We start from the raw sequence: 10349 nt of genomic DNA on the forward strand, positions 1-10349 counted from the left end.
TACTCGTCGTATTTGGTTTGGTATTGCTACCGCACATGACTTCGAGAGTCATGATGATATTACTGAGAAACGTCTTTATTAGAACATATTTGCTTTTTATTTTGGGCATCGCAACACGAGAACACACTATAGATAGCTGCATACGCGAGTTATAACAAGCTCTGGTGCCCCTTTTAAGCCCTAACGACACAGATTTGTTTAGTTACCACGGCTGGCATTTTTTTTTATTATTATAACCCGTTCTCTTAGCGCTCTTCCTGGCCAATCATACCATAACGTGAGTAGTCGTCCAATTCTAGCAGGTATTTGTTTCGTTTCTCCAGCAAAGACAACTATTGTTAAGCAAAAGTCTCTCTTATTCAACCAGAAGACCAAGAAATCGGTTTATATGTTGAATCGGGACAATATTCGAAATCCAGTCTGAATCAGAGACTATTCTAATGAAGTTTAAATCAAATTTAATCGTTGTGTTACTAGGATGGGCCCTTTCTCGATATGGGTCATCCTTAGTATACTAAAAAACTCCATTTGGTGGGTATGAAGTCAAGACCAAAATCTCCTGAAAATTAGTGCTTTCTTGAGTTGACCGAGAAGAAGAAGAGTCGACCCCTAAAGATCATGAGTCGATTCCTGCAGAACTTGAGTCGACCTCTCTGCATCTAACACTTCAAACGGCTAGTTTTTCTACAAGCCCAAAATAGATTTTCTCACTCCCAACAATTATTTTCGCTCTTCCATTGGCTAGTAAAGATGTTCCAACCACCTTCGGAGGTATATAAATGCCTTAAAATTAATTTGGGATATAATAAAAAATAAAAGAAAACAAAAGATAAGTGATATTAAGTTAGTTTCAAGGGAATATTCAAGATCACATCTACCCACTTTTGAGAGCATTGAAGTCAAGCATCGAAGCCTCTAAGAAGAGCCTCCACTGCTTCCCACACGCACATCAACGGTTCTTTATTTGCTCATTAAGAAGCTTTGTCTTTTGTTATTACATTGACTATATCTTCACTTTTTATATTATAACACGTTTCAAAGGGTTTGAAACTTGGCAAAAAGGTCTATCCAAATCTTAAATTGAATGGTAAGTTGTAATAAAGCCTAAGAAATGCCTTGATTTGGATATTTTTTTATAAAAAATCAACAGGATTTGATTGTGAGCTTAGCTAAAATAATCACGCTATAATCTTGAAATAAATTATAACATAATTTCCAATAAGGGTATCTCGGAAGTGGACGTACGTCCTGTATTGGCACCGAATCACTATAAAAATTTTATGTTTATTGTGATGTGCATTTTTCTTATCTTGCATTTAATTTCTTAAGTTGACATCTGCATACACATATTATAATTTACCTCACAGATACTTTGCAAGTTGATGTTTCAATTGCACATAATTGTAAAATTTTAAAAACCCAATTTACTATCTCTTTCTTGGGTTGCATTACTTGGCAATAAGTGATATTAGAGCTTGGTACTCTAGCCCCCTATTGACCTAACCGTCAAAAGGAAAACAACCCAAATTAGTTCTTTCCTTACTGAGGGACATAACTGTCCCCTGCTTTTCAATGGCTCCCATTACACTTATTGGAAACCACTTGATTATGATATATGGGATGTCATAATCAATGGACTTCACACCTCTACCAAAATAGTTGATGATGTGTCCTCTCCAAAGTCCAAAAGAGAATGGGATGATTTTGATAAGAAGATGGCCCAGCTTAATGCTAAAGCCATGAATATGTTATATTATTCATTGGATGCTAATGAGTTAGTAGAATTTATACTTTATTTTTGCAAAAAAAATTAGGATTGGTTAGAAATAACACATGAAGGCACAAATTAAGTAAAAAGATCTAAAATAAATATGCTTATAAATAAACATGAACTATTTAAAATGCAACCTAATGAATCCATAACTGAAACATTCACTAGATTTGCTAATATATTAATAGGTTAAAGAGTCTTAGGAAGTCTGTTGATCAATTGTGTTTGATCCTCTATTTGATTTTGATGAGCCCAAAACACATGAGTATATTTGTAATTGTACTAATGAATTTAAGTGAGTGTTTCAGAAGAAAATACATAAAAACTTAAGAGGAATTCATTAGAAAAAGGTTCAAAGGACTTAAGATGAGTTATACACTTAGAATGAACCTTAGTTGCAATTGGACAGTCCACGAGACGTCTCCCACTGTGGACGAGACGTCTCTGGCACTTAGAAAATGGACTGGCACATTCTCGAGTTGACTCATGACCGAGGCGAGTCGACTTCCGCAGTAAGATAGAAGACTATCTCAAATGTGCTAGTGCGCGAGACGTCTCCAGCTAAGTGCGAGCCGTCTTCCGCAGTGAAGAACAAAACAACACTTTTCTCCGAGCAGAACGCGATCCAACTCTCGACATACGCGAGTCGTCTTCCTCAGAGAAAAGATAGAAGATAGACTATTGCGAGCCGTCTCCCGCAGAAAGACAGAAACTCATTTTCAACAAGACAGAGCGCAAGTCGACTCCAGACTGTTGCAAGCCATCTCCCGCAGATGAAAGAAGAAATCCGATTTGAATGAGACACAGCGCAAGCCGACTCCCGACATACACGAGTCGTCTCTCGCAGGATGATCAGAAACTCATTTCTAAAGAGCCCAATCTCGAGTCGACTCCAGACAGACTCAAGACGTCTCCAACTTGAGACGAGCCGACTCGCAAAAAGGCCGAAACGTCCCCAAATCTAGACGCTCTACCATCCATCATCCTTATCATAGTTCATTGTCTTCTCATTACTCATCTAGGAATTTACCTTATAGTATCTAGATACTTCACTCTAGATGCCTTAGATGTTTGTTTTTGTTACTATGATATACTAATCTTTTACATGTATTCCATTTTTGGATGATGTACTTCTTTTTTATACATGTTACTTATTATAATATTAATGAAGCTACTTACTTTACTTATATCGCTTTGTTCTTCAATTCAAGTGTATGCTTCTTTTTGATAGTGACAAAAAGTGGAAGAAACAAGAACTAGGAAGAGAAATAAGAAATGAAAAAAAAAGAGTTGAGAAGAGAAATAAGAATTTGAGAAATTGAATAAGAAATTGAACAAAGAGATATGAACATAATTGTGGATTAACGGGCTTAAATGAACCTTCAAATAATAGTTGAAAAGAGAAATAAGGAATTGAGAAATAATAAAATGACAAAAGGAATAAGAAATTGAACAAAGAGATATGAACATAATCATGGATAATGGACTTAAATGAACCTTCAAATCAATTGGACAATAAAAATAAGTTGGTAATATTGAAAATATATCGGTGGTATCAAGAAAATGGACTTAATTGGATATCAAGTTGGTAAATAATTTTTTAAATAGTGAATACATTGGTTATGTTTACCCTAGCACACATTATTTATTCTTGGTACTCAAAGATTTTGTCAACATTAAAAAGGGAGAAATTGTTGACCCAAAAAGCTTGATTTTGATGATACAAAACCTTTGAGTATAAGTTTACTTTGGAGTCCTTAAGGATGCATACATGAGGCAAAAATAATCTCAAAATGATCTAATTATATGAAGAAGTAATCAAATTAAATTCTCAACTTGGAAAGGATCTGATAAGTATTTTTGTAGTTTTGAAGTAGAGGAGTCCACCCAACTCATGAGAAACCGATCCCTGAATGCCCATAGGCTTAGAGAGAAGACCTTGATTTTGAAGGATCTTGCTAGTCGACCTCAAAGTTACATAAGAGAACCTCGGCATAGTGGAGAAGAATGGCACACTTTCATGAGTTGACCCCAGGTTCAACCAAATTGACCCCATAACAACTTCAGGCGAAAGATAGAATGCAGCGAGAAACAACATTTATATGAGTCAACCCAAGCAGCTCAAGAATCGAACACTGGACACGAGTTGACCCTAGGATCAGTCAAGTTGATTCTGGAATGGTCTCAATTAAAAGATAGAATATAGTGAAAATTAGTGCTTTCTCGAGTCGACCCGAGAAGAAGAGTCAACTGTTGGGAATCCGCCCATGCCGCAGAAAATTAAAAAAAAATTCAGATGCAGCGGAAGTGGCATGCGCTGGATCGACGTTCATCTCATGAACGTTGTTCAAAAACCGTTCATAGATAGATTAGAATTAAAAACCTTTTAAACCATTAGGAAGATTAGATCTTCACCTTGTGCGGGTAGATGATCACCGCAAACTGAAATTCGTGGTTTAGGATGAAGGTTCACTTGAAGCCGCACACGCGTCCGGCCTCTACGGTATCCACACGAAGTAGAGATCCGATCAAAGCTTCCTTGTCTCTCCGAGGTGCTAGCTTCCTTGCAGAGACAACTTTGGATGGCTGATTTCCTCCCTTTCAACCAACTCTTGAATCCCAGAGGGAGGAGGAAGAAGAAGGATGTAGAAGAAGGAGGCTCTAGGGAGAAGAACCAAAAGGCTAGTTGCTTCCTTTTGCTTTCCCTGCGTTGGCACCAAGGAGGAAGACCAAGAGGAGGTGCACGCCTCCTCTTCTTTTCCCTTTGTTGATGGCGGCTAAAAAAACCAAGAGAAAAGGTGGCTCACGGCTGAAAAGAGGAGGAAAAGAATTGCCCTAGGGGTTGTTCCTTTACCTCCTTATAAAGACACATGGAGCTCCTACATTTTAGGAGCTTTATGTTTTTCCTTTTGGAGCCAAGAAGAGGGGCGCACGCCCCTCTTCTCTTCTCTTTGATTTCGGGCAAGGGAGGGGGTTCTCCTCATCATGCATGCCCTACTTGATCCAATCAAGTAGGGCGTGGGGTCTAATGTAAGGTGGTCTAGTCCTCTTCCAAAGAGGATTAGGTGCATCTATTTGCTTTCCCTTCAAATCCTAATCCAATTAGGATTTGATTGAACCATGACTCAATTGAATCCTTCAATCCTAATCAAATTAGGAGTCATCATAATTCATTAGATTAATAATTAATTAGGACTTAAGAAATTCTAATCCAATTAGGATTTATTTAATTTTAGTCCTAATCCAATTAGGACTCGACTTTGAATCCGAAGTCCTAATCTAATTAGGACTTCTAGGAATCCTATTCTAAGTAGGAATCCATATTGAATTCAAAATCCTAATCTAATTAGGATTGTAGCAGTCCTACTCCAAGTAGGACTCCCAGTCCTAGTCCAAGTAGGATTCCCAGTCCTAATCCAATTAGGACTCCAGGAATCCTACTCTAAATAGGATTCGTGTTTTAAGTCCAATTAATCAATTTCCATTGTTCCTTCTTCAACTGATTATCAATCGAATTGATTACTCGTGATTCATAATCACTATTCAACCATTGGATCGGTCAATACCTCTAGTATGTGTGACCCCATAGGTTCTATTCTGTCTGGTAGTGAGATATATTGCGATCTCTATCACAATATCATTGAAAACTCCTTTCAATGGGTTGGAACAGTTAAAACTCAACTCATCAGGGTTTATCGATCATCAAGATATTCTCTATGAGTCTCACCATCCACTAGTGACACATAACAGCACGTAGTGGCTACCCAGCAGAATAGAATGATGAACCACTAGGTGCAGTTATCGTATGATACAGTCCTTCTATCGTGGATCCCTACAGGACGGAGGTCATGGACAACTCGTCAAACCCCATCGTCTGTCATATGTCAAGATTCATTTGACTTAAGTTCGAGAGTGAAAAACTCTTTCTTCACTGTTTTTACTGCCTGGCCGAGGTCTTACGAACTCAGTCTTATAAATCACATAGGATCTCTCCTTATCTACCAAGGTCGATAGATTCCATATAGGTGCATACCCTACTCCTACAATGAACCTACTGTAGCCAATCTACACTGCATGAACCCATATGTCTAGAGACCATATATATGTGCAGTCAAACTACAATAACCTCACTGTGAGTAGCCGAAGCACCGCAGGTCAAAGGACCAGTCACACTACTGCAACATCAAGCAAGTCACTGACGAGTGGATAGACATCCAAGTGACTTCTTGTCTTGGTCACGCTCAGTACCCTTGTTCTTTAACAAGCACCTGCACTAATACTTCAGTGTCCCCACACCGTGGACTCGAGTCTCGTCCATCCACAAGGAAAGCAATATGTGCACTGATCTCATCGGATCGATCACCGTCCTCATGATGATCCATTGATCAAAAGCATTCAGAGATTAATCACCAATGATGCATGGCTCAAATTCTTAACTCTGCATCATCATATTAATTCTTGGACGATTCATAGACACATAAACAATATGAATGAAGAAGATGCCTTTTATTTATTCAATAATAAATAGTCAAGTACAAAATTATGTTCTAGAATTAATAATGTGTCAGTCAGATTGGCTTCTAGGGCATACATCTAATAATCTTCCACTTGCACTAAAGCCAATCAGTCATATATCTAAGTCCAATCTTCTCAAGGTGGGCTTCAGTCTTTTGCTGACTCAGCTGCTTCAGTCTTCTATAATTTAGTTATCTTTCCATAGCACTTATCAATGTTCTTAAACTGATAAATACGTATTTTACCATGAAATTGAATGATCATTGAAATAAATTTAAAATATGGTAAAAAGCAAATAATTCTTTTCTTAAATCAGACTCTGAACTTGTCTCTCTCTTGTTTGCAATCTTTCATGAAAATTACAGGAAAACATATAAGGAGGAGATTGTGTTGACCCGGTTTGGTAACTTGATAGAATTGTAGTCAAGCTAAGGTTATAATTAAATGGGTTTTGGTCCTGATTCGATCGAAAGTTATAATTTATTTTGTATGGGGCAGAGGTTTGATTAACCCTTTTTATTAGGTCACGGTCCTGTTTTTAGTCTTGTCTAGTCGAGTTTGATCTGAAGCAGCTTAGTAAGAATTAAATTTAAATGACAATGGGCTCAAGGACAAGTCAACCATCATGACCCATCTCAAACCCAAAGTCAATTCCCAACCAATTCCTTACCTACCTTCATATAAAATTTATAATTTTAAAACAAAAAAAGGAAAATAATGAATATAATAAAATAAATAAAAATAATTCCGGGGAGAATCACTTATTCACTGTTCATATGAACAGTGTCCCGTAAAAACACTGTTCACATGAACAGTGAGAAATAATGTAATAATAATAATAAAAAAAAATATAAAACTCTTTCACTGTTTATCTCCTTCCTCCCGTTATCCATCCTTCCCGTGATCCCGCCTCACAGAGCGCCCCCCTGCCCGTTCCAGCCGACGCTCCAATCCTCCACGCGGTGCAGCCGGCGACCAGATCCTCCGCCTTTTCATCCGCCTGCATCCCCGCCTCCGCACAGCCGCCATCCCGGGCTCACAGATCATCTCCCAAATCCTCTCTTTCCTGGCACTTTCTGGATCAGCGCCACCGTCCCGTGATCCACGTCCCAACATCTTCCACTGCGCCCTCCAAGTCACCCTAGCTCATTCCATGGCCAGCCCCTCTCCACCGTGTCCGTGATCAACGCTCACAGCAGCCTCCTCCGCCTCAGCCCGCGGTAGCCTTCATTGTCATCCATCGCACCATCCCGCGATCCGCCTAGCCGATTCAAGGAGTGTCCTCAGCTGTCCAAGTCCGGATCCACCTCCCGCAATACAGTCCGAAAATGCCTCCTCTCAGCCCGCGCCTCCTTCATTCCGCGATCGATCCCGGAGCTCCAGCGATCCCGCCAATGCAGCCTCCGCGTCCGGACATCCCGCGACAACATACCCCGGCTCCTCCAGTGATCCAAGCCGTCCGGATTCGAGGCGTACTCAGCGGCTGCCCTCCCCCTCTACCGCGTCCGCCCTCTCCTTCCGCCCATAATCCAGCCATCCACGCAAGCTCGGGCGATCTATAAGAAGAGGGGAGGAAGGGAAGAAAGGGGGGAGAGCTCGGTTGAGGAAAAACAGGGGAGGCTCTGTTTCGGTGAAGAAGAAGAAGAAGAAAGCCGAGAGAAAGAAATAAAAAAAGAAGAGAGAGGGGAGGAAAGAGAATATTTTGTGATATTTTGGGAATAATGGGAGGTGAAGGCTTTCATTTGAAGACGGGAGGTCGTCCGGAAGCCATGCTCGGCTAAACGTCCAATCTAGGGCTGGATGAAGCCCTAGCAATGTATGAGGGCATTGTAGTTCTTACTTTTTATTATTATTTTGAAGCTTGTTTAAATTCTTATCTTCAATAAAATATTTCTTTTATGATGTTTAAACCTTGAGCATGCTATTTATTATTCATGTTTGCTAAAGTAGTCTAAGATGATCCATGCCTAGGAAAATGAGGTGTGCTGCACCCTAGATTAGCATACTTAGGTAGACACTTCATGCTATACCGAAGATGGATCTTCCTAACACTCTTTATGATTTTATTTTAAAAGGCTTGTAGCCAAATTGCATGCCTCTCCAAAAGACAAAAATTAAGAACACAGTCCTTGATGCAATGCTATGTGGTGGATTCCAAACCCTAGATCTATTTACTCTGATCAATTCCAATTCACACTCATAGTTTAATTTAGTTAAATCAAGTTAGCAAATCCTTCTTTTTGATTTATTTTTAAAGAAAAATAATTTGTCTCCAATCCCTGTGGACCGACATCTGTAATCACTATCCTACAGGATACGTGCTATTGCGTGGTTTACTTTTGAAACTGAAAGAACCGATCAATTTTTGGCGCCGTTGCCGGGGATTGCTTGCATAGTTATTTTTCCTATCATTAAAAAAAAATTAATTAATTAAAAAAAAAAACTTTCAAAATATATATATATATATATATATATATAATTATTCTCTATTATTGTTACTTTTCTTATCTCCTTTTTCTCTTCTACTAATTTTTTTTAATTTTTCTTTTGGTCTTATTTGATCAGGAATCGAAGAGGAGATCTGGGCTATCAAAAAGGAATGCTTTGGGGGTTTGCTAAAAAAAAATTTAAATTGCTGGGAAAATTTCCTTTGGTAACCTCTAAACCTTTCTTATTTAAATTAATTATTAGCTTAAAATTTTGTGGTGATTGTTTGCTTTTAACTTTAGCAGAAGTGTGAATGTATGCCTGATACACATACACCAACTAATCTGCACTTAGTAAGGGCAATCACCCCAACAAGATAAGAGCCGGATTTCATCACCGGACTCTTGCCCAACTTAGGTGAACTCAATCTCACATAGTGTCACTTTAATTAAAATCAATTAGACATTGGCCCCTAGGGACATTCGAGCTCAATAGGACGAAGATCACCGAAAGTTGCACCAATTTCGCTCTGTGGCTTAGTTGATGTCTAGGCAAGCTTTGTCCCTATAAGGAAGACAGTTCATCTGTTCGAGGCAAGTGGGTTTTAAGTGGGACCTTTGCGAACGCATCGTGACCCCTCCACTTACCTGGGAGCTTACCTGGTCAACTCGGTTCATTAGACCGGATTGGAGGCTTAGGTGCCCTCTTCAAACCAGTTAGGAGATGTCTAGTGATTTTAGGACAAAGACTAGGATTGATATGCTTTTCTCTTTTATTGCATGCTTGATTGATCGAGTACTAGTGTATGCACGGTAGTCGTTCTAGAGTACGAAACCTATTACCTTTTGACCCTGAAATAGAACGAACCCTTAGGAACATTCGAGCTAAGATCAAAACATTAGGATCATCCCCACCTCTTAAGATGGCTGAAGAACAATCCAAACTCCTGAGGGAGTACTTTACTCCCACTATTTACACTTCCCCATCCTGCATTCGATTACCTGAGGTAGCAGCTGTACAATATGAAATAAAGTCTAGTGTGATCCAAATGCTCCCATCTTTTTATGGGCTCACCAACGAAGACCCATACAAACATTTAGATGAATTTCTTGAGATTTGCACCACTGTCAAGATTCAGAACTTCACTGATGATGCCCTGAAACTTAGGTTATTCCCCTTCTCCCTTAAAGATAGAGCCAAACAATGGCTGAATTCTTTAGAAGCTAACTCAATTCGTTCTTGGGATCAAATGCAACAAGAATTCCTTAAAAAATACTTTCCTATAGGAAGAACGAACCAGTTTAGACGTGCCATTACAAGCTTCTCCCAAACCGAGGGAGAAGAATTTCATGAAACTTGGGAGAGATTTCGGGACCTAATCCGTAAATGCCCTCATCATCAAATACCTAAGTGGCAGCTAGTGCAATATTTCTATGACGGTTTGACGGAACGAAACCGTCAGATGATCGATGCTGCATGCGGGGGGACTTTCATGCTTCGAAATGAGCATGAAGCATGGCAACTATTCGAAAATCTTAATGAAAACTCCCTCCACCATGCTTCATGTTCTCGTCAAGCACCCCCGAATTTTCAAAGAAAAGGGGCCATTTGTGAAATAAGTCATTTTATGGATCTG

The 10349-nt window shown here is 39.3% G+C and overlaps 1 non-coding gene across 1 annotated transcript; it reads right to left on the reverse strand.

The window, feature by feature from the left end:
* Window positions 1-10011: 10011 nt before the first annotated feature.
* Window positions 10012-10117, reverse strand: LOC120104637. Its single transcript, XR_005507016.1, has one exon. It is a non-coding gene; the product is annotated as a small nucleolar RNA R71 (small nucleolar RNA).
* Between the last annotated feature and the right edge of the window lie 232 nt (window positions 10118-10349).

Source organism: Phoenix dactylifera, unplaced genomic scaffold (genome assembly GCF_009389715.1).
Source record: "Phoenix dactylifera cultivar Barhee BC4 unplaced genomic scaffold, palm_55x_up_171113_PBpolish2nd_filt_p 000051F, whole genome shotgun sequence".
NCBI lineage: Eukaryota > Viridiplantae > Streptophyta > Magnoliopsida > Arecales > Arecaceae > Phoenix > Phoenix dactylifera.